Consider the following 21,083-nt stretch of genomic DNA (forward strand, 5'->3'; position numbering starts at 1 on the left):
TGGGGGAAAAATGGATAGAAGGTTGGAGGAGTGTTTAAGCTAGGGACTGGGGGGGAAGGGCATTTAATGTACTGGAGGGGAAGATATTCCAGTAGTGACCTGGGCATAAGTGGGGGTGGCATGGGGAGAGGTTAGGACAGTCAATATGCTAAGCAAGAATAGATGTACAGAGAAATGCATAAAGTACATGAACACTAATGCCAGAAGCCTCACCAGCAAGATGGAGGAATTATAATTGATATTGTTGGAAACAAATTATGATATGGTGGTGATAACGGAGACTTGGCTGGATGAGAGCTATGACTGAGCTGTTAATTTACTGGGAATTAGTCTGTTCAGGGATGACATACAAATAAGTGAGGGGGAGATGTGTCCTTCTATGTAAAGTTGTCCCCAAAACCAATCCTACGTGATAATATACGTGAGGCTAATAAAAATGTAGAGTTCCTATGGGTGGATATTAGGGGAGCTAGAAAGAAAAGTAAAATACTGATACTGATAGGGGATTTGTTATAAGTCTCTAAATTCAATGTAAACTGCAGAAAAAATTCTCATAAAGCAAATAGATGTGGCAGCGAATCAGCAAGAAGTCAATATTATGGGGGACTTCAACTACCCTGAAATAAATTGGGGAGCAGAAACCTGCAGGTCCAACAAAGGAAACAGGTTTTTGACAACAATGAAAGACAATTACCATTACAATGGGTTCAGGACCCAACAAGAAGGGGGGCACTGCTGACCTTATATTAACAAATAGGACAGACCACACATCAAATATACAGGTTAGGGGTCACTTGGGTAATAGTGATCACAAAAATGATACGTTTTCATGTATCCTTTAACAAGATGGACGATAGGGGGGTAAGAGAGGACTCTAAAAATCAGGAAAGTGAATTTCCAAAGTCTAAGGGGGGCTTTACACGTTGCGACATCGCTTCCAAAATATCGTCAGGGTCACGTCGTTAGTGACGCATATCCGGCGCCGGTAACGACCTCGCAACGTGTAAATCCTGGATGCGCCGATAAACGATCGCAAAAGCGTCGAAAATCGGTGATCTGAGTAGCGTCGTTCATTTTCATAATGTCGGGTCGACCGCAGGTACGGTGTTGTTTGCTGTTCCTGCAGCAGCACACATCGCTGTGTGTAAACCCGCACGAGCGACAAACATCTCCTTACCTGCGTCCCGATGGCAATGCGGAAGGGAGAGGGTGGGCGGGATGTTATGTCCCGCTCATCTCCGCCCCTCCGCTTTTATTGGCCGGCCGATTAGTGACATCGTAGTGACGTCGCTGTGACGCCGAACGCACCTCTCCCTTGAAGGAGGGATAGTTCGGCAGTCATAGCGACGTCGCCGACCAGGTATGTGCGTGTGAAGCTGCTGTAGCTTCACCACATATCTCATGTGCGACGGTGGCGGGTACTAACCTGCTCGGCATCGCTAGCCGATGCTAGCGATGTCGCAACATGTAAAGTACCCCTAAGAGATTAACTTAGTGCCATAAACAGGGACAACTTCCTGAGAAATAAAAGTACAAAGCAAATGGAACACTTTTATAAGCATCCTGAATAGGACCTGTGCACAAAATAAACCCCATGGCAATAAACAAGCTAGAAATAAAAGAAAACTATTATGGTTAGAATTGTAGGGGGCATCATAAATGACAGAAAGAAAGTGTTTAGACTTTCATCACATCACACACAGGAGAGCAGATTCTGCCCACTTTTACTGCAGTTGTAATGTGAGCTATTTCTACAGTAGGATTTCAGCAGCTGCTTTCCCTGGTGTTTAAGAGTGGAAAATATCAAACTTTTTAATTTTTTTTGCTCAATTAAAAACAAATAATATTTAAACAAAACATTAAAATATTGATACTTTACATTTTTTTAGTTATTTAATTTTTTTTGGGGATGACACCTTCCCTTTAGATCATCATCTCCGTATCCAGAAGAAAGTATGGCTTTCAAATTCAAGAAAGTAAACTTTAAAAAATAGACAGCTTCTTGAGTGACAATTGCAACTAAGCAGATAATCTCTGTTTTTCTAGTCTTGTGGCTGAGAGGGCGGCGCATGCACCCTTGCTTCTTCAGCTCTCGTTGTGACAGCGGGCGGCCCGGCGTCCTCTTCTGCAGCTAATGGCTACGATCAGCTGTTCTCCACTCCTGTTGTGACCGCACGCGTTCCCGTGGTCACAACGATAGCTGAAGAAGCGAAGGCGCATGGGCCACCCTCTCATCCACAAGACAAGACTAGAATAACAGGGTCTTCACAAAGATGGCGCCAGAGATAAGCGCAATGTGCAGGCGCCAACTCCATCATAGTGATGAGAAAGATGAATAGTAACATTAGCATAGAGAACAGAGAGAGGCAGGAACAACAGATAGGGGGGCGGAAATCCATATGAATACCCACCCAGAAATTATCTGCTCAGTTGCAATTGTCACTCAAGAAGCTGCCGATTTTTTAAAGTTTACTTTCTTGGATTTGAAAGCCTAAACAGCTGTGCTGACCACTAATGGTATGTAGAAAAGCAGCCTGATAGAGCCAGTATAGCACTGGCTTTAGCTTACTGTATATACGAAAATCCTGATGATTGGTTCCCTTTAATGTAGTGACATGTGTCATTTTACTTATCAGTCCATATGTCAATTCCCTATCGACACGTTTCCTTGCTAACCACGAACATACCACTAAGCCACATTGAAGCAGTAATCATCTACAGGGCTCGGTCATGGCCACAGGCCATCAGCGCATGCGCCAGCTTCGAGCAATGGGTCACATTACTATAGACCAGGAAGCCTCACTTGCCTAGAGACTGCATCAGAACAATGCAGTCTCATAATATCAAGAGTCTGCAATAGTCACCAATGTTATTACTATTTATTGATAGAGGAAGATTAGATTATCACTGCAGAGAAAACACTTGTAGTCCTATATCCTTTATTGGATCATTCATATTATGTATTGAATATATGCTCTACCAGTTAGTCATGGATTTTTCAGACTTAAAAATATATGTAGAAGTTTGTAGGATGATGGTGGTGTACGGTGAGTTTGTGGTGGAAAAAACGTGCATTTAGTGAGTTACACGGGTAATTATTAGTGATGGGTGAGCGCTAAAATGCTCGAGTACTTGTTACTCGAATAGAGCAGGTCGGACGCACACAGACGGGCTCGATTCAAGTGACTACTATACTGGAAGTCAATAGGGAACTTGAGTATTTCTCCAGAAGGCCCCCCAGGGAGGACTGGAAAATCATTGAAATGTATGGAAACAGTGCTCAAATGGAATGGGAACAGCATGGGGAAGACGCCTGGACTCCCAGGTCCCTGATGTGAACTAAATAAATAAATTAAAGAAATGATGTAGGTTCCCCCCTATTTTTGATATCCAGCCAAGGTAAAGCAAGACAGCTAGAGGCTGATATTATCTGGCTGGGAATGTCCATGGATATTGGCCCCTTTCCAGTCTAAAAATACCAGCCTGCAGCTGCCTTAGAATTGGCGCATTCATTAGATGGGCCGATTGTGGCACTCTGCCTGGCTCTTTCCAATTACCCTGGTACGGCGGCAATTAGGGTAATATTTTGGGGGGTTGATGTCAGCTCTGTAATGTCATCTGGCACCAAACCCAGGGGTTGGTAATAAAGCAGTGTCTATCAGACATCCTCATTACTAACCCAGTAAGTTTAAAGAAAAAAAAAGACACACACAAGAAAAAAAATTCCCCCACAGTCACCGGCTATTGTAGGGCACAGCCTGACTGGGAGTGACCCATGAAGTGTTGTTCTCAAAACGTGGCTACAGAATTGACAGATGTTGTGGGAACACCATGGACTACGTTGATTTTTATTTATTATAAATTGTTGTATGAGAGATTGTCTCTCGTTTTTATTTATTTAACTCTCTTTTTTATGTCTTAGAGATTTCCATTTCTGGACTACTTTGGATTTGGTGAACTACTTTGGATCGTCATGGCTTTTTTTTTTTTTAATAAATTGGTAAACCAGAGCAAGAGTTGAAGAGTGTATTTTTAATAAAAAATGTTTTTGTGTGTTTTTTTTTTTTCTTACTGGGTTAGTAATGGGATTGTCTGATAGACGCCTTTCCATTACTAACCCCTGGGCTTGATGCCAGCTGACATTACAAAGCTGATATCAACCCCCCAAAATATTACATGATTCCCACCGCACCAGGGCAATCTGGAAGAGTTGGGATAAAGCACCAAAATTGGCAAATCTAAGGGATGCGCCAATTCTGGGGCAGCTGCAGGATGGTATTTTTAGGTTGGGAAGGGCCAAATAACCATGGATCTTCCAAGCTTAATAATACCATCTTGAGCTGTCTGCTTTATCTTAGCTAGTTACCAAATGTAGGGGGAACCTCATGTCGTTTTTAAAAATGATTTATTTATTAGGTTAAACAAGGCTAAAAATACCTTTTATTGCCACATGAAAGCCACTAAAGGATGCAAGTGTATAAACCCTGCACCAATCTAAGCTCTCCCTCCTACATCAATTCTGCATCATATGTCTGTTTTTGCCCTGACTTACCTTCTGTTTGTTCCTGACCTCTCCTCTCTAGAACTTGTCTGTTTCCTTACCTGTGATGTTTTCCCTGGCTTCATGCGGTCTGTCCGTGTCTCTGGGTTCTGCCTTACGCCTCCTGCACCTTAAAGGGAACCTGTCAGGTCACATATGCGTTTTAACATAGAAGCAGGGTGATGTGTGGCCTAGTAACCCCTTCCCACCCATCCCTGTGTTGTAATATTGTGTAAAATGAATGTATAAAAATATGTTTTATTACTTACATGTTCCCTATGTAAATGATCAGAGGGTCTATTTCCCTGAGCGTCGCATCGCCCCATGGGCGTTTGCATGCTTTCTATGGTATCACACCCCAGTGGGTGTGATACCATGGATTTATATGAGCGACATCACCGTCAGCTCCTTAAGATCCCACGCGTGTATGGTTGCCACTGCTGCAGCCTTGTTTTCTGGGTGCTTGTTTGTCAGCTTCAGGCGCGCTCTGCCCATGGTCGGAACCGCAGTAGTTTTCTGATCATGCACAGTATGTGTCTGAAACCGAGAAGCAAGCACCCGGATAACAAGGCTCTGGGAATGGCAAGCGCACATGGGCGGGATCTCAAGGAGCTGATGGTGACGTTGCTCATGTAAATCCATGTTATCACGCCCACAGAGGCGTAATACCACGGAAAGCATGCAAACACCCATGGGACGATGCGACGCCCAGGGGACTAGAGCCTCTGATCATTTACATATTGAATATGTAAGTAATAAAACATATTTTTATACATTCATATTACACAGTATTCCAACACAGCGATGGCTAAGAATGGGTTACTAGGCCATACATCACCCTGCTTCTAGGTTAGAACGCATAAGGGACCTGACAGGTTCCCTTTAACACTTTGGTCAGCTGCTGCAGACCCAGGGACTGCCCTGGAGTAGCAACTGGCGACTACCTGCGGCCCAACCTATCCTCAACACCAGAGGCTCTAGTGAAGACCAGGTAGTTGCTTAGTTATGCCCCTCCGCACAGGGTTAGTCCAGGTGCCTTGGCACAATGGTTCTAATACATCCCACCACCCATTACACTGACCGCCATATCGGCTAGACTCCCAAGTCAATGGTTTGGTCTGAATGACTTGGAGTCATTGAATTTTCTAAGCTTATGCTTTTATGATTTGGCTTTGGGGCAGAGGAAAATCTGAGATCCTGAGGAGTCTTATTATTGCTGCACAAGTTAAACAGGAAACATATGCAAGCCTTGCAGCATGGAGGAATAGCAGCAGGAGCTCTGTCGGAGAGGAGTCTGGTAGATTTGTGCTGATTGTCTACCATTAAAAACACTGTAACTATCTTGTTACTAATTAGAAATCGAGCGACTCTTTGGCTTCCTGCACACTTTTGTTTAGCGTGCAGATCAAGTTCCCTTCTGCGCTCCATCCTATTTTCTGGCAGGGGTTGACTCACTGTTGGAAAAGAAATCCTTGTAGTAGAGAAATATCACAGCAGGCTTTGATATTAATCCACTGAAAGTGAATGCATCGTGGATTTCTGGTGCAGATGAATTCAATGTCTGACCTCCCTGCCCAGAGGATGAACAGAAGCGACAATGTTTTCTAAACACTAAACGCAGGATATGAAGAATTCTACGTAAAATGTAAGGTGCATGTAATAACTGGGGATGTGATCATTGTTCCTACACCAAATGAGTACAAGTAACGGAGTCCATAAATAGATGACAATACATCAAGGATAAAGAGAGCACGATTTGCCACTCCAGATAGCGATAATAGTCCTCTATAGTAGAGGAAAGTGCGCTTCACGCTGTGCATTAATTCCGTATACTATAGCCAATAACTCATTGCACCGACAAGGTTCACAGATCATTCAAACAATGACAGACTCCTCTGATGTCATAAAGGATATTTGTATTTCATTAGGTAACGGAGTTATATTAGATAATGACTTTTCTCATTAAGTAATTAGTTCTATATTAGGCTGATAATAACATAATAGATGTGATGCATCACTTTGATCATTGCCAGGGTTGTAGAGCAGGAAAACAATGTCTGTGAGCTGCTCTACAGAGAAAAGAGGCAGATTTTAACCCTTTCACCCATCTCCGGTTATTAAGAGAATCATCATCAGAATGAGTTTTATTGAGAAGTAGCTTATGATCAAAATTCATCTAATTTTCTTTTTTAACTCAATGAAATATAATGACTCACATTTGAACTAACTGATTTTATGTTCTAAAATCATATTTATAATATGTATATATATACACGGTGTGTGTGTGTGTGTATATATATATATATATATATATATATATATATATATATATATATATATATATATACACATACAGTACAGACCAAAAGTTTGGACACACCCTCTCATTCAAAGAGTTTTCTTTATTTTCAGGGCTCTGAAAATTGTAGATTCCCATTGAAGGCATCAAAACTATGAATTAAAACATGTGGAATGAAATACTTAGAAAAGTGTGAAAAAACTGAAAATATGTCTTATATTCTAGGTTCTTCAAAGTGGACACCTTTTGCTTTCATTACTACTTTGCACAATCTTGGCATTCTCTTGATGAGCTTCAAGATGTAGTCACCGGAAATGGTTTTCCAACAGTCTTGAAGGAGTTTTCAGATATGCTTAGCACTTATTGGCCCTTTTGCCTTCACTCTGCGGTCCAGCTCACCCCAAACCATCTCGATTGGGTTCAGGTCTGGTGACTGTGGAGGCCAGGTCATCTGGTGCAGCACCCCATCACTCTCCTTCTTAGTCAAATAGCCCTTACACAGCCTGGAGGTGTGTTTGGGATCATTGTCTTGTTGAAAAATAAATGATGGTCCAACTAAACGCAAAGCGGATGGAATAGCATGCCTCTGCAAGATGCTGTGGTAGCCATGCTGGTTCTGTAGGCCTTCAATTTTGAATAAATCCCCAACTGTGTCACCAGCAAAGCCCCCCACACCATCACACCTCCTCCTCCATGCTTCACGGTGGGAACCAGCCATGTAGAGTCCATCCGTTCACCTTTTCTACAAAGACATGGTGGTTGGATCCAAAGATCTCAAATTTGCACTAATCAGACCACAGCACAGTTTTCCACTGGTCTAATGTCCACTCCTTGTGTTCTTTAGCCCAAACAAGTCTCTTCTGCTTGTTGCCTGTCCTTAGCAGTGGTGTCCTAGCAGCTATTTTACCATGAAGGCCTGCTGCACAAAGTCTCCTCTTAATAGTTGTTCTAGAGATGAGAAGGTGTGTCCAAAGGTTTGGTCTGTACTATATATATATATATATATATATATATATATATATATATATATATATATATATATATATATATACTAGCTGTACTACCCGGCTTCGCCCGGGTTAATAACTGCTGTTAACAAAATAGAATGTATTATCAAAAATGTATTCTGCACACAAAAAACACAAAACAAATAGATATAAATGTAATTCTAAGGTCTGTCTCCCCCTCTGTGTATATATCTCTGTCTCTCTCTCTCTATCTCTTTGTCTGTCTATCTATATCTTTCCCTGTCTATCTATCTCTGTCACTTTCCCTGTCTGTCTCTTTCCCTCTCTTTCCCTGTCTGTCTCTTTCCCTCTTTCCTGTGTCTGTCTCTTTCTCTGTCTCTTTACCTGTGTTTGTCTGTCTCTTTCACTGTCTGTCTCTTTCCCTCTCTTTCCCTGTCTGTCTGTTTCCCTGTGTCTGTCTCTTTGTCTGTGTCTGTCTCTTTACCTGTCTGTCTGTCTCTTAACCTGTCTCTCTCTTTCCCTCTCTTTCCCTGTCTCTTTCCCTGTCAGTCTGTCTCTTTGTCTGTGTCTGTCTCTTTGTGTCTGTCTCTTACCCTGTCTATGTCTGTTTCTTACCCTGTCTGTGTCTGCCTCTTTCCCTGTCTGTGTCTGTCTCTTTCCCTGGCTGCATTGTGACATGCCAACATCCCATTTAAGGGTGTGGCTGCGCATTCTTCTGAAGTTCTGGCTGCACTGTGACTCCCAGCCCCATTCGCTTTAATGGAGGCAGGTTTTTTGGCAAATAACTGTAAAGCGCTGGGTTAAAATTTCCCCTCAAAACATAGCCTATGACGCTCTCGGGGTCCAGAAGTGTGAGTGTGCAAAATTTTGTGGCTGTAGCTGCGACGGTGCGGATGCCAATCCCGGACATACACACACACACACACATACACATACATACACACACACACATTCAGCTTTATATACTAGATATATATTACATGATTATTAGTGGCAGCCTATTTTTCCCCAGTTGCTGCATCACTATGTCATGCTACCTATGGGGAAGTACCAAGCGAATGGCGAAAAGGAAGAGAAACCCTGTGTCTAGGGAAAGGGATCCCTGACCAAACCTACTGCTGGTCCCTGGGGTCCCTCACCACCCTAGATAGGTTTTGCACTAATGCGCTAAGCAGGATACCTGACCTTAGCTATCTTTCTATTCAGCTGCTGATTATCAGTATTCTCCATGTGTTTAAATACTCCTTTCTTCTCTGGACTGGTGCTGGTGATATTATTCAGTTCAGTCAAGCTCTGGTTGCAAGCTGGTGGCTTGTTCTCATCTGTGGTATCGATGCTGAAACTTTGCTGAACTTCTACCTGAGTCATCTGTGGATAAGTAGTTCCCCCGTGTGTCCTCCTTGTGTTTTCTCTAGTGTTTAGTGGGGTTGATGAAGATCTCATCCCATCCGTTCCCTATTTAGGGCCCAGCACTAGGGACACCTAGGCATCCGGCTTGGCGCAGAGGTGCAGAACCTATCTAGGGTTGCGAGGGACCCTTAGTTTAGGTTTGGTCAGAGGTTATCATCTTTTCCTTCCCTAGACACAAGGTTTCCCTTCCCTTTCACAGTTCGCTTGGGATGTCCCATACCTAGCATGACAATACCTGAATAGACTCTATGCCTACATTTCTTTTAACAAATATGTAATAAAAGCCATGTCATCCCCATATTACTCATGATAGTATATCGGTCTTTCTAAAAATCTCAGAAATCAAAATCACAACAAAAGTGGGTCCAGGGAGCCACTGGCAAAGTTAAGGACCCAGAGCAAATGTTCTTTTTTTGTCTTCCTCTATTACTGTTCCTATGAGGACACATTTTCCGGTGTTAACATGACATTATAGCTGGTAGCTATATCCAGAACATGCTGCCATGGTTGTGTGTATAACTGTAAATCCTCACAATGGGAATAGAAAGTTCAGGCAGTTATAAAAAATATGGATTTGAGAAATACATTTCCGAGTTCCGTTGTAAAAACACAATAAACAGTACGCAAAAATATATTAAATCTCCTATAAAAATGCTGAATTTGTCTTTTGGCCAGTTAATAACAGCAAGAAACAGTAAAAGTGGAAACTTAAAATTAGATACAGAATTTCCGCAATTTTACTGCCTGCAAGTCGGATAATTCTGACAATCTTGTCCTTATGATTTTTTTTTGTAAGTGCTGATAATGTAGAATTCATAGCAAGTCCAGGAATAGATGAGCAGATATCCAATTACAATAGAAGACTCTCGGAATCTTATTACTAAAGGTGAAAGTAGAATATCTTAACTAGGAATTTTACACTGTTCGGAGTTTTATTATTTTATTTTTGGTGAATTAATTTTCAAGTTATTTTTTTTATTATTTTCTCTATCATATTATTTAAATCTTATTTTAAAGACTGAGTCAATTTAGTTATAGAAGACTGGGAGAAAGTTTGACTTTCTGAATTCCTTCAGTCGTGACTTTTGTTTTTGGACTTATTATTATTATTATTATTATTATTTATTATTATAGCGTAATTTATTCCATGGCACTTTACAAGTGAATAAGTTATACCTAACAAACAAGTACAACAATCATGAACAATACAAGCCCAGACTGGTATAGGAGGAGAGAGGACCCTGCCCACGAGGGCTCACAGTCTACAGGAGGAGAGAGGACCCTGCCCGCGAAGCCTCACAGTCTACAGGAGGAGAGAGGACCCTGCCCACGAGGGCTCACAGTCTACAGGAGGAGAGAGGACCCTGCCCACGAGGGCTCACAGTCTACAGGAGGAGAGAGGACCCTGCCCACAAGGGCTCACAGTCTACAGGGGATGGGTGAGGAACGGTACAATAGGTGAGGACAAAGCTGGTTGCGCAGTCATGTAATGCACTGAGGTTTATTGTAGGTTGCAGGCTTGTCGGAAGAGGTGGGTCTTCAAATTCCTTCTGAAGCTTTCTACGGTAGACGAAAGTCTGATATGCTGGGGTAGAGCATTCCAGAGTATGGGGGAGGCACGGGAGAAATCTTGTACGCGATTGTGATTAATCAGCTAACTGTAGTCTTGTTAACGTTTTGGCTATACAGTACATATGCATAAAATGACTTACCTAAAACATACCTAAAGGGTACTTTACATGCTGCGATATCGGTACCGATATCGCTAGTGAGCGTACCCGCCCCCGTCGGTTGTGCAACATGGGCAAATCGCTGCCCGTGGCGCACAACATCGCTTACACCCGTCACACGGTCTTACCTTCCCTGCGACGTCGCTCTGGCCGGCGAACCGCCTCCTTTCTAACAACATCGAACAACATCGTACCTGCAGCAGCAACGATATTTCACGTTTTTGCGCTCGTTGATCGTCGCTCATTGGTTTCACACGCTGCAATGTTGCTAACGGCGCCGGATGTACGTCACTAACGACGTGACCCCGACGATATATCGTTAGCAATGTCGCAGCATGTAAAGCACCCTTAAGGCTCGAAAATAGATAAAAATAATGAAGGTTTCAGCTCACCCATATGAAGTCTCCAAGGCAAGGATGGATGCCCGCAGTCCCCCGGACAGGCCGGTCCGTGATTCAGAGTAGATATGGAAGGAAAAAGGGTTTGGGACTCAGCACCAATGCAGTAATATAAAACTTGGAACTTTATTAGAAAATCTAAAACGAAGGTACACAGGTTATCCAAAAAATCGCCATGCGATTTGCCTAGCGGCTTTGCGCGTTTCGGACAAACAGGGGAAATTAAAAGCAGTCCTTATGGCTTATGACTAAGGACTGCTTTTAATTTCCCCTGTTTGTCCGAAACGCGCAAAGCCGCTAGGCAAATTGCATGGCGATTTTTTGGATGACCTGTGTACCTTCGTTTTAGATTTTCTAATAAAGTTCCAAGTTTTATATTACTGCATTGGTGCTGAGTCCCAAACCCTTTTTCCTTCCATATCTACTCAAAAATAGATAACCCTAGTGGCTATGGTGATGCCATGTGCTGACTGACAGATTACATTTCTCAGAGGAGCTTTGCATGGTTTAAGCGTCTCCTTACACTGGCATGCTAGGCATGTCACTCTCCACAATGAGAAACGTTACCCCTTAGATCTCAGTTAGAAGCGTGTCATACAACCAAATAGGATCTATGCTTTGGAATGACGAGGGGCAACACCCTACAACACTCTGTCTGCAAATTGAGTTCTGTTTTGGCTTTTTTCCGGAGTCATATTGCAAGGCTCATTAAATGTGTTGATATTAACTTTTAGGATTGCTACTAGCAACAGGTGACACTAGAGATCAAGTCATCAAACACAAGGAAAGGCAAGAATAATCACTAACCGATGACTAAGACAAGTCGTACTTGAAGGGTCAAAGCCGGGAGGTCTCGCAATACCAGAGAGCAGATGGAGACAGCGTCAGGGGTGACCCGGAGACCGGAAACCAGGAGGTAGCATCAGGAGCCAAGGGTGAGCAGAGCCATGGTCAGTAACAAGCCGATGTCGGAACCGGAAGAGCAAGCCTTGGTACGGGGGGAACTGAGAAGGAAGAGATTATGGGGAGCAGGAGAGGTAATCTGAAGGGAGACCATGAAACGGAGGGGGGCAGGAGGCAGGGAAGATGGACTGGAGGAGAGGCTGAAAGTCAGGGAGGATGGACAACAAAGACGGGCAGAATCTAGAGCACTTACAGGGGCCAGGCAAGCAAACTGTGAAACAAGATTTCCACTAGTGACGCTCTGGGGAAAACCTTGCTGAGATAAAGCAGTGTGAGTCCCAGAGCGAGGCCCCATAGAGCAAGCCCCGCCCACAGATTGTTAATTTGCTCATTCTTCCTCCCAAAGATCACAGTAAGGCTCAGGTCACATTTATCCTGTGCTCCATACTAAAAGCTAACATTGGTGTTTCAATGTAAATTTCTGAAATACGTGATTGTGATTGGACCCACGACAGAACATTACCTTTAATGAGTCATTTCCAAATTGGGGTCACTTAAAGGGGATTTTTGGTGGGACTGCAAATGATTAACTGATTCCATAAAAAACCTCAGGGATCAGCTGTGTCGTCATGTAGAGGTCATAACTCTATACCCCAGAACCTCAATGACCTGAGGGCCGGCCTTCAAGAAGAGTGGGATGCCGTGTCTCCGCATGGCAATAATTCTACATGTGAACAGCAGGAGACGTCATTGTCTGCTGTAATTGATGCTCCAGGCCACATGACAAGTTATTTAGACACTAACATTTTTGGAGGGGTATACCCACCACTATTATTGGCTTTTGTTTCAATAGACTGTTTGAGATAAAGAAATCACCATTGCTGCATCTACTTAAATACCCTACTTTAATGATAAAATATCACTGTAGTGTGAACTTTTTACTTTTTTGCATAAATTTTACCTGAAAGCCAAATGTCCCTAACTTTTTGTGAGTGGTGTACATGCAGTGACTAAAGATTTTTGTGCCAGATCTGGACAACCCCTTCCCTTTAACAGTCAAATATGAGAGGCTGCTGATAAGTCTTTGGCTTTACCCAGAAAGTAACGAGATAGGATGATCAAACTTTACATTTATTCCACATACTCTCCACTGATGTCAACACACTTCTTACATCAGTATTCCAAGTTCTGTAAGCCTAGCAAAAAGAAGGATTTTGGTTGTGCCTCAAATCAGGCATCTGTAGCAGCCATGGCATCAGAAATGGTGTGAAATTTGGTACCCCTGAGGTGTTTCTTCAGGTTTGGAAAGAGATGATAGTTGGAGGGAGCTAGATCCGGTGAATAAGGTGGGTGGTCAACCAGCTGGAAGCCCAGCTCTGCTAATTTTGCCATGGTCGCATGTGCAGTGTGAGCGGAGGCATTGTCTTGCAGGAGCATTCATTCCTTTTGACAGCTTTCCGTGCCTTTTGGCCTTCAGAGCTGCCTTCAATTGTTACAAAAGTTCAATGTAATTCCTTGCATCGATGGTGGAACCCTTTTGAAGGTAGTCCACTAGCAGCACGCCCTCCTTATCCCAGAACACCGACACCATCACCTTAGTGGCTGATTTTTGCACCCTGAACTTATTTGGACGAGGATAACCACTTTGTCACCACTCTTTTGACTGCTCCTTGTTTTCAGGGTCAAACAAATAAATCCAAGTCTCCTCCATAGTGACCAGTGGATCCAGGAAGTTCTTATCAGTCCGGAAATGCTGACAAAATGGACCGGGAAGTTTTCACTCTCATGCTTCTCTGATCTGTTGTCAAACATCTGGGGACCCACTTTGCAGATCGCTTCCTCATGTCCAAATGTTCATGGATAATGACACAAACATGTTTATGGGAAATCCGCATGATGTCTGCTATTGCTTTAGCTGAAATTCCTGGATTCTCTAGTATGAGGTTGTGCACAGCATCGACGATCTCTGGAACAACAACCACTCTCGATCGTCCAGGACGTTTCTCATCATTGGTGCTGAAGTAGCCCGTTTTAAATTTGGCAACCCAGTTCTTAACTGTGGAATATGAAGGGAATTGTTCCCCCAGTGTCTGCGACATATCATCATGAATATCCTTCGCGGACTTTACTTGCAGATTTATATTTATATTTACTAATACTAATGATGCAATTACGCAATTTTTTTGCCTAGATATAAAGAGCCAATTTATCAGTTCCTTGGACCGTTATGTCATTATTTCCGATATACAGTATTGCAAGGTAGATATTTATCCTGTGCCCTGGGAGCTTCTGGGTTCCCTCCTGGTCCCCGTACCCCCCAGTGGACCTAGACTGATCTCCCATGTCCTGTTTATGTTGAATTATTTTTGTTAGTTTGTATTCTTACATTTTTTTATTTGTCTCAGGTATACCACTTTATAAGCTGCATTTATCTGATGCAACAACTGTTGCCTATCAAAACTTCAATCATTGACTGTGTTTTAGGTGGGTTGTATTACAGTACCTTTCTCCCCTTTTTTTCTATGTTGTGTGTCTCTTCCGATGTTGTGTGTCTTTTTCTGTGCTTCCCCTGTTTGAAATACGGATTGATGTATTGAGATTTGAAACACTATGATATATCTCAGTTCTCATATTAAAATATTTAATTTGTGACCCCAAATTATGGTACATATAAATATCTCCCTGGATGCATGGATTACATGCTAAATATTCTTTGGTGAACATATCATGTATGTAATAATGATTGTGTGAACATATTTCTTATGTACACTGTCTAAAATAATGTTTTTCCCTTTTTTTCTGTTATTATTGTTCATCAGAATGTCCTTGACAAAGACCTAAATTAAGGTTGAAACGTTGGACTTTTTCTATACACAAGTTAAATAATAAAAAATACTTCAAAAATACGATTTTCTTCTCTACTTTTTGGAGTGTGCCGGAGTTTTGTTCTATAATTTTTACTTGCAGAAACAAGAATTTTATCCCTCCTCTGCTCTCAGTTGCTGTGAATATCGCATTACACTCCGTCATGTTGTTTTCCCGGGTGCATAGAACCCTGTTGCCATAAGCAACAAACACAAAATTTTGAAAACAGATATTAGACACATAAGGCTTTCATGTGATGTAATATTCGTTACCATTGAAACAAAAAAAGATCACAAAGACATAGACTTCTCAGCAGATCCTCGTATGTTATCAAGATCTATATAGTTTTTGTCAAGAAGAAAGATATTGTGATGCAGAAAGTTAACTTTTGACATACCGTAACAAAAGTAGTTTAATTTGTATTGTTGGGGGTCAAAATAAATATTTTAATGTCATTTTAGAAAGGCTACATCTATACGTGTACATCAAAAAAGTTAAACGTATAAGATCTTTATTATGCTATAATCATTTTGTGCTGGAGGTTGTCACTGGACTGTATATATATATATATATATATATATATATATATATAGTATGTAATGGTTGTTAGGTAAACATGATAACCATACAATATTTCGTAAGTATGCATAAGAAAGTAGTTCTCAGAAAGCCCAGTGGTTACAAGGCAATCTGCCTAACATCCTGAGCTCGATGCAGGGTGTCTCCGCCATGAGTTGCCCAGGCTTAGTCATCTTACAGCTGCTGTGTTGCTCATAGACTGAACGGAAGCCGCACGCTCGTCTGAAAACCACAGCCTCCCTAGACTCCAGCTTTGCTGACAGCATGACTGACCCTGCACGGCTTGTCTCACTTGTGCAAAAGAATTTAATGCCGTGTAATATAGGTAACCTTTTAGTCACAATGAAGACTGGATGTGGACTGACACAGTAAAGAAATGATGTTTGCAGCCTTGCATTTTGCACGCTAGTAGCTCTATGTCATCTATTTTAGTAAACACTTGTGGAGCACCCCACGGGGACTCGTTGCCGGGCTGGTGAAGAGTCAGGCGGATGTCACGGGTGGCCTGCCCGGTTTCATGACCCCGAGGTGTCCACGGAAGGGGATGGCCGTTTGGCACATTTTATAAAAATATTTTAGTGTTAGGACTGCCCCAACAGAGATTTGCTGTGAAGTGGCGGGGTGGCTCAAGAAATTGCAATTTTTTGCCAAAAATCTCATATTTATATTAAGTACAGTTGGAATTTTTAGTGCTGTAGTGCACATTTAGTGCTAGCTTTTTTGTTTTTCTTCAAAGAAATGATGTTTGCAGCCTTGCATTTTGCACGCTAGTAGCTCTACATCATCTATTTTAGTAAACACTTGTGGAGCACCCCACGGGGCCTGGGGAGATACTCGTTGCCGGGCTGGTGAAGAGTCAGGCAGATGTCACGGGTGGCCTGCCCGGTTTCATGACCCCGAAGTGTCCACGGAAGGGGATGGGATGGATGATGGGCGTTGTAGTGGGATGAATGTCTCGTGACGCCACCTGCGGCACGCAGCCAGGGTTTCGCCGCCGCTGTTGTCGCTGTCCTCTGGGGTGTGTGATTTGTAGCAGCAAAGATGTTTCTGCTCCCCATAAGTGGAGCGGGCCCCAGGAAGGATGATGAAAGGAGTAGTAACGGCTGCTTGGGCCGAAGCGTGGGGCGCCGGCAATCAAAAGGTTGAGTCACCTGCTGCGGTTCCAGGTGTCTTTACTCACTGTCTTTAGATTGCCCAGGAGGTACCGGTCACTGCCGTGTTGAGCTCCAGCCAATCCCGGTTAAGTTAGAGGTAGCCATCAGTATTTTGAAAGTGTTCTTTCTAAGAGATGCCCATGCAGTAGTGAGGAATCCGGGCTGAGCGTCCCGCTCCAAGCCTCAGGCACCGTGAAAGAAAAAGAAGAAGGTGGTGTCATGTCGCCAGAAATGAAGTCCCGGCTTGACTAAACTGACTTAGTGTCCAGGTGGCTCCTACCCCAAGTGGAACCCGCCCCTCAGGTGGTTGTCCTAGTGACCAGGAAAGTCCCATGCCTAGTGATGGCCACCCCACAGCCTACCCTAGTCCAGCTCCCCAGTGTGAAGTCTCCTAAGCTGTATAAAAAATGTAAATATGGAAACACCGGTGATTAACCCCCTCCTTACCCAAGATGAATATTGCAGCTTAATTGACTGATGCCACAGGGGCACCACACTTGCATACCTTGAAACATAATTCTGGAACATCTTTCCTTAATATTTCCATTTTGTAGTTCCTCTGTTCCTCTGTTACTCCTGGAAATTTGTAAATCAGTTGATAGCTGGGTGTTATAGTCCAATATAGCAGTAATTAGACATGATAAGAAAGTTTTTCATAGAAATGTGAAGGTCCTTACTTCTTGTAAATTCCTTCACAGTTGGGAGCATGATCAGTAATCCTTAACCAGTGGCGGACATATCATTGGTGCAACTGGTGCAGCCGCACAGGGGCCCAAGTGGTAAAGGGGGCCCACTTCTATCTCTAAAGTAGGTGGAATTGTGCATTATGATGAGCTTTTGGACTGAAAAGGGACAATTATTGTTCTTGCATAGGGACCTTTTCTGTTTGTGTCTGCCACTCTCCTATACATATACATTGATGAAGTCCATGTTCGGGAGGGTGGGGCGGAGGTGAATTCTGAAAACCTCATTCTTGTATACTTATATCTCAATCTCCACAGCGGAAAAACTGTGAAAGTGGAGTTTCGTGTGTCCTTTAACTTTTTTTTTTTATTATTATTTCTCTGTTTTTAATTTTGTTTCTTTCATTATCCATTATGGGGCCTACCATCTTGCAGTGCTAGTGATAATAGCATTTAGAGATATTTAGTGCAGCCACATGGGTTATACTCAGAAATAATCTCGAAGTGTTAATTAACCTCTGTGAGAGAGTGTAGTGGACGTGCTCTGTAATCTGAGCAGAGGTCACTGTGCAGAGAGGCTGGAAAACTTAGCTGTGTCCACCATCACCTATTATAAGTAGTGTGTTCCTATGTTATTTAGAATTGCCATTTCATTTCTTTTTATCTTTATCTTGCATGGGATGTGTCACACTGACATTGTTACAAACTTACTGTCATAGCGGCGTCAGGTTCTATTCAGATTACAGATTCTGACACTCCGCCCGATAACTTCTCTGGTGTCTGTTATCAACGCAGGCAGACTCAGGTGTTGTCCTGCAGAGTGTTAATTCATAAGTAGGCTAGCAAGATTTAATCTCTGCTAGTCTGTTTGTCAGTCTCCTTTGATCACATGTTGTGGGGAAGCCAATCACATCTGCTCTCCTATGTATACTGGCTAAATCTCTCCACCTATGCCAGCTATAGCTTATCTTAGCTGGTCTGGTGAAATGCTGTGATCCAGACTATCTGGTGATAGTGGTACTTAATGCGGAGTGTGGTTATGGAATTAGCCCATGTTGCCTTTTTGTTGTTACCCTCCTGCTCTTGCAGATATCAGAGTAGAACTGATCAGGAGCATTGCCAGGAATGGGACTCAGGCATCTTGATCTTCAGGAGTAACCCTGCGGTTAGGGATAGCCTAGGGACCCCTACTGTGAGGGACAGCATAGGAGTCTCTCTCTCCTGCTATTTTAACAGTCACCTCGTGACAGGATGATAATGATACTTACAATTAATCTCTGCAGAACAGAAGCAGTGAAATTCCTAGTACCTGACAGAGCCCATTTAATGGTTGCAGTTTTCATGCCATAATAATGCTTGTCATGTTGACCCATAAAGATAAATAACTCATATCTCTCAGTGACATCTTATGACATCCTCTCAGGAATCATATGTGTATTTGTAGGACTTCATAAACCTCTGGATCGATGGGGAACAAGTAAGTAAACCTTTGGAGGTATGGTGGATGCCTTCACTATGGGCAACACCTGATTATATTATATTTTTCAAGGGTCCCTTAAAAATAACAAAAAATACGGCAACTAGGGGAGAAAAAGCACAGCCCACAAATGGTAATGTCATCTATGTAGTTAAAGCAGGTTGTAGCGCTGGGTTCCAGCCATTACCCAGCTTCTTGCCAGCAGGGACGCCAACTCACTCATTCCTGCTGCCGGGCTGCCTCCTCCCCCATACTCCCACAATCGTCCACATGTGCTCCTGCTTCTGTCGCGGGCGGGGAGGAGGGTGTCAGCACACCACGCTCACCCCTTCGGCTCGGGTCCCGCGGCTGCTGCTCAGTGGTGGCTCGAGCGGTGGGCCGGATCCCGGGGGTTTCTTGAGCGGCACTCCTCGCCCGTGAGTGAAAGGGGATTTGTTGGGTGTGGGGATGATTATTGTCCGTGACGCCACTCACGGTTGTGGTGACTTCACCACCGCTGGTCTATACGGGGCTCCCGGGGATGGTGATGCGGAGCAGCCAGGTGTTGTGTTGCCCCTCCGTGGGTAGGGGTTGGTGATCCCGGGGCCCGGTGATGGGGATGGAAGTGCAGGGCCTGGTGGGCGCAGGGACGCGGGGGCAGCGCTGTGCCTTGCGGCACTGTGGTACTCACTCAGCCTGAGACGTGACACAGTTTTTACGGTAAACCAAACGGCTGGATAGACGGTCCCACGGACGGCTGCACTTGCTCTCCCAGTAGGTGACGGTGATGTCCCTTTTCCTTGCACCTTGGTGTACTTGTTGGTTGCGATGGGTTCCCACCGGTAACCCGCTCCCCGGCTTCAAGCTGGACCGGAGGAGCTCTACTCTTTGCCCGCAGGCGCTGGCCCTAAGAAACGGGTGCCTTGGCGGTGGCGGTGTCTCTTCTATACTAGCTGGGCTGTTGCCTTCAATCGGGACTTGGTTGTTGGGGGGAATCTACGTCCCCTTCACTGACGGATTCGGCAAATTGTGGTGACTCCAAGCCTTGCCGGGGTCCGAGAGGCCCCTGCCCTGGTGCTGACTGTCCTTCGGAACACTGCTCCAGACCGCCGGGCACACAGCCAACGGGGTCCTTCCAGGAACTTCCAAACGGTCCCCCTCCAGACAGTCACCGCCGTTGCTGACCTTGCTGACCTGGCCCTACACAAAGCTGGACCCTTCAGGCTTTCCATCCTTCTTGTCACCTCACTCGCTTTCCTCCTTTACCACCTTTCTTTCCTTCACTTTCACTTAGCTGTTTACTTTAGCCCTGTCTGGGCTACTCCTCCACTCCTTCCACTTCCTCCTCCTAAACTCAACTCTTGTTTACTCCTTCATGTCCCTCACTGGACTGCCTGGTTTCTCCCGCCTCCAGAGCTGTGTCCTCCTCGGTGGGCGGAGCCAACCGCCTGGCCCACCCCCTGGTGTGAATCATCAGCCTCTGGAGGAAGGCAACAAGGATTTTTGGTTAGATGTGATGTTTCTAGCTGGGATGTAGGGTGTGGTGGTGTGTGACCTGTGTCCCCTGGCTTGCCCAGGGCGACACACTTCCATCCTCCTCCTCCTGGGGCCTGTGCACATAACACTGGTCCCCGGGGAGTGAGCTTTGGGGCATGGGTGTGCATGCCTTCCCTCCTTTTAAAGGGCCAGTCAACCATTTCCCAAAAGTGCCTCTCAGTCTATGGCTGAGAGGCACTAGATACTTAAGGCATCCTCCCACTAGGAAAGCTGCCTGTGCAATGTCCTTAGTTAGTCAGTCACCTATTTGCTACCTAGTTGTCAGGTCCCATTCTCCTGTCCCATTATCTATTTCTTCCCATACCCACCCCTGTTATGCCCACCATACCTGTCCATTCCCGCTTTCCTGTCTGCCTCAGCCATCCCGGTTGTACCCGCCTGCACATGTGTCTTTGCCTGAACCCATCTCCTGTCCTGGGGGTCAGCTGCCACAGGCCCGGTCACTTCCCTAGGAGTAGTACCTGGTGTCTGGCTCGTGGCAGGCGCTTAGTTAGCGCCTCCCACTAAAGGGTAAGCCCGGGTCCCCCCTGTGGTCCAGTGG

At 44.2% G+C, this 21,083-nt stretch overlaps 1 protein-coding gene across 2 annotated transcripts in view; it reads right to left on the reverse strand.

Annotated features, from left to right (window-relative positions):
- The window catches only part of GRAP2 (GRB2 related adaptor protein 2), a 303,601-nt gene that overhangs the window by 117,767 nt on the left and 164,751 nt on the right, over nt 1–21,083 (reverse strand). The window lies entirely within an intron of this gene.

Source organism: Anomaloglossus baeobatrachus, chromosome 8 (genome assembly GCF_048569485.1).
Source record: "Anomaloglossus baeobatrachus isolate aAnoBae1 chromosome 8, aAnoBae1.hap1, whole genome shotgun sequence".
NCBI classification, from domain to species: Eukaryota; Metazoa; Chordata; class Amphibia; order Anura; family Aromobatidae; genus Anomaloglossus; species Anomaloglossus baeobatrachus.